The 4656-nt window shown below is 41.8% G+C and overlaps 1 non-coding gene across 1 annotated transcript; it reads right to left on the bottom strand.

The window, feature by feature from the left end:
* Positions 1-2526: 2526 nt before the first annotated feature.
* Positions 2527-2645, bottom strand: LOC112477659. Its single transcript, XR_003045554.1, has one exon. It is a non-coding gene; the product is annotated as a 5S ribosomal RNA (ribosomal RNA).
* Positions 2646-4656: the final 2011 nt, after the last annotated feature.

The raw sequence follows: 4656 nt of genomic DNA on the forward strand, positions 1-4656 counted from the left end.
TCTGTGTATTATCTATGGCTGAGTTCATGCTACGACCCAGCTGTGTAGTTGTGACAGATTCTACAGTTCACAAACCCCAAAATAATTACTACTTGGTCCTTTATAGAAAAAGACTGTTTTCCCAGATATGGAGGCTGACATAGATTCACAAACAAGTTTACGAAGATATAAGTAAGTAAGTAAGTAAGTAAGTAAGTAAGTAAGTAAGTAAGCAAGTAAGTAATAAAATAAATAAATAAATAAATAAATAAATAAATAAATAAATAAATAAGACCGAAGTGCTTAGAACAATGTCTAACATATAATCAGTATTCTAGAAAAGTTAGCTCTTATTATGATTATCTTAAAACTGCTTAAAATACATAACCCCAAACATTAAGACCCTAGAGACCTTGGAAGAAGAAGCAAAGAGGAGAATGGGTGTGACACTTATTCCTTCATTTGTTTGATATTTTTGGAACATATACCAGATGTCAAGTATTGTGTGAGGAAGTGAGATTACCTAAAAAAGAAGATAAAGTTTCTGCTTCTGAGGATTCAGTTTAATGTGGGAGGGGTTTATAAACCTAAGTAAAACATCGCGTATGATGTTCTAAGTACTGTATTAGAAGTATTTAAAGACAGCCATGGGAAGCAACCACCTGCCTGGGGAGGCTTTGGAGAGGGAGGGGTCAAAGGTAAGGAGAACTTTAGCAGATGGCGGCGGGTGGGAGGAGGACGATGTAGGCAGAGGGTGAAGCAGTGAGAAAAGCAAGAAGGTGTGCCGGGCACCCTGCTCAAGTCTGGGAGAAGTTGAATGTAGTGGTAGCTGCACAGGCACGCTGGTCAGGCTGTCCAGAGTCTTGAATTGCTAAGCTAGGGGGCTGAACTTCACTCTGACAACAAAGAGCAGGGGGCGAGATGTGATCAGATTCTGTGTCTCAGACTTGTCTGGTTTTGCAGCAATCCGGAGTCCTTTTCACTTTCTCATTTGATCTTTGGTGCTCAAAGTGAGGTCTGAGGACCAGCCTGGCCGGCATTGCCTGGGAGCTTGTCAGAAATGTAGACTCTTGGGCCCCACCCAGACGCACCAAAATCAGCCTTATAACAAGAGCCCGGGTGATTGGTTTGCACTGTGAAGCTGGAGATCATCGAAGTCTGGACTACATTGCATATTCAGGCTAAGAATATTTGCCTGACAAATGCTGCCCACTCCCTCATTCTACTGCTGGAAAGTTGAGCTCAAAGAACAAGAAGTGCACAGGGCTTTAGGACATTGGGGTTTTGGGACTGAGGGTTGTTCAGGTGATGCGTTTGCTGAAGGGCTGTTGTCCCTGTAATGTCAGGACTGTTCATCCATGTCTTTCCCATGGCTTTTCTCAGTCAGGGTATTGGTACTTAGCAGCAGGGACACAGACATGTTTCAAGATGTCTCTGCTTATCAGGTGCTTAAAAATCATCATTATCGATTTTCATGTCCAGCTTCAGGCCGCATTGGAAATTATAATCTGTTCCCATAATTCTCCGTCCTGCCAGGCTTACATTTCATTAACAGCTCCATTTATGACCTTTATTTTCCAAACCTTTTTCCACTCTATCTTTCTAGAAGTTTCCAAACTAGTCTCTGGGTCTCATGTTTTCTTTTTGTGTGTGTGTGTGTGGGGTGTCTTTTCAAACAATTATTTAATCTACCAGCACCCTTTTAGTTCATCAATAGCATGAGAAGGAAGCCTTTCTCCTTTTCTGGGATGTATTAACCTCAAAGAAACAAGACTGTGGATCTGGGGAGAAGAAAATACCGCATCTTGATATCTGGGTGCTGCTTTTCATAGCTCGTACCCAAAGACCAAAGCACATGAGCTAAACATTGCATTGCCCCAAATAAATGAGCCTCTAGGCATCAAAGACTTTTTAATAAAAGTTGAAAGCAGAGCTTTTCAGCTCTGCCCCTGCACTTTTTTCAAGCTGTGATAGAATTGGTATGATATTTCAAAGTATAGTAAAAGGCAGAGAATTGTAATTGTAAGAGAAATTGTAAGAGAATTCTTTTCTCCTTTTAACTTCCTATAATAATTTTAAAAACTTATCTGCAAAGCTGCCTGGGTGTATCTTACCAAGTCAGCCCTGGAACCAGATAACCCATCACAGAACATTCGAGTTTGATACACTATTCTCGCAGAATGAATGCTCTGCTAAGTAGTTAACTAGCCCTTTGTTCCAACTCAGGGAAGAGAAGAGATGAAGGAAAATGAGGAAGAGGAGAGCTTTCCTTCTCTAATATATCAAAGGTAAATCTAAAAGAGACACTGTTAGAACCTATTCCCACTAAGACATCCTACCAAACACAAAGACATGAAGACAAACAAAAGTATTAGAATATAATATAGTGCAGTGGTTAGGCGAGGGTCTCTTGATGGCGCTATTGACATTTTGGGCTAGATAATCCTTTTTATTTTTTAGACGAGGCAACCCTTGGTTGACCTCACAGATTGCAAGGACCTTGTTAGCTTACAATCCCTTATTTATTTTTTATTTTTTAATTTTTTACACCTACAGCACCTGGTCTTCCTAGGTGGTCTCCCATCCAAGTACTAACCAGGCCCAACCCTGCTTAGCTTCCGAGATCAGACGGGATCGGGCTTGTTCAGGGTAGCATGGCCATAGACTAGGCTGGATAAACCTTTGTGGTGGACTGTCCTGTGCATTGCAGGATATTTAGCAGCGTCCTTGGGCTCTACTTACTAGATGCCAGGTGACAACCAAAAGTGTCTCCAGACATTGCCACATTCCCTGGTGGGTAACTTTGCTCCTGGCTGAGAACGACTGGGTTAGATAAAGAACGGGCTAGCTGGATTTACATCCCAGCTCTGGCACCTACTAGCATCTTGATCTTGGATAAGTCTCGTAGTATCTCTTGAGCTCAGTGTCTTCATCTGTAAAGATGGGGACGCCTCATAGGATTACTATAGGATTAAGTACTTAAATATGCATTATCTAGCACATAGTAAATGTTCAATAAATATTAACTGTTTTTGAGATGATAACGACATTCTCTCAACTGAGGTAAAATACTATAACCCAGAAACTGGAACAACTCATTGATAAAGAGATTAAGGACACAGAACACATCTTAGATTATCACATGGGGAAAAATTCTGCTGTAGTGAACAAAAGCATTGATTCACCCTACATTAACACCCAGCTGAAAGAAAAGCATTACACACATCGGATTAGCAGAGAAGCTCTAGAAATTCTGAAGAACTCAAACAGTCTTAATAAGGGTGCCGGATTTAACCTTGGAAATCTGGAAACAACAGAGCACAGTGTCAACACAGAGAAAAAAGAACAGAGGGCCTTTGAGAAGAGCTGTAAGGCTAAAACAAAATCCTCCCTCACTGTACAACACCGACTGTCTCACTTAAGCGCCTCACTTAGAAAGTCCCTTTGAGATCTGAAGTAACTTGCTGTCCTTGCCGAAGAATGCGGCGACTCCTCCTTGCCCCTCTAACTTGCACAAAGTCCCCAAGACAGAAGCAGAAACACCCTGTGTTCTCTGAGATGTTGGACCAAAAACTCTAGGCAGAGCCTGGGGCTGTGGGCAGGAAGGCAGGGGTGGGGGTGGGGGATGGTCGGGAGTGTGGGGGGAGTGCCATAGTATAGAGCTAAAATTGACTGAAGAGCCACCAGCTTTTGAGTGATTTTTGTTATGAATGCATAAATCAAGCAAGTTGTGAACTTTAAATTGATTGCAACATGTTGCGCTATCAGTGTGTTCTCTGATTATTTAATTTCTGGTCTGATCTTATCTCCCATTTCCCAAGATGCTTCTGAAGGCTTTCATGTCCACAGCCTAAATCATGCTTTCTTTTCTCCTGCCAGTGTTCCATGTTCCCAGAGCGTGTGTAGATGAGGAATAGTTTTACATAGCACAAGTTAGCACTTTTGGGGCCTCTCCCTTGCCGAAAGCAAATTCCTTAGGGTTTGAAAGAAAAATCTGTCTCCATCAAGTTCTCCTTACTTTTTTGTTATACCTTTAATTGCTGCAATCATTTCAAGGCCTTGGTTTATTTTTATGTGTTACTCATCCACTTTTTCATTTTATATTTCATTTTATCCTGTAGTTGAGTCTTAAAATGTCAATATCATCTTGAGTGTTATCGGGGTTATTCATCATATCAAAAGGCTCAGAAATACTGATGTACTTATGTGGCTTTACCTGATACTATTTTTTTTTTTTCCTGAGACATCGTTATTAGCCAGGATCCTGGTAGAAAGAAGATGGACGAACTGAAGAGAATATTAATGAAGCACTTTGGACAGAGCTAAGGGAACCTACCTGGGATGATGAGGCACCCAGGACCGGGAACAGTGAGGAGCTGTGGTCTTCCTGAGGCCCCAAGGGCAATAAGACAGGGTTATCAGAGCCTGATAAGAAATGAACAAGTGGAGGCCCCAACAGGAGGGTAACTAAATGGGAACACAGCCACCGGCAGACCTGGAGAAGCATGGAGTGAACAGGGAGATTAAATTCTCTAACTCTCTCTTCTTGTACTTTTTGGTTTCCTAATGGTGTCTCTGATTGGCCAATCTGGATGATCCTGTCCAGAGAGATTAGCCTTCCTGCTACAGAGAAAAGATCTAGATTGAGGTGGGGATGAGGCACAAACAGAATAACCA

Source organism: Pteropus alecto, unplaced genomic scaffold (genome assembly GCF_000325575.1).
Source record: "Pteropus alecto unplaced genomic scaffold, ASM32557v1 scaffold121, whole genome shotgun sequence".
NCBI classification, from domain to species: Eukaryota; Metazoa; Chordata; class Mammalia; order Chiroptera; family Pteropodidae; genus Pteropus; species Pteropus alecto.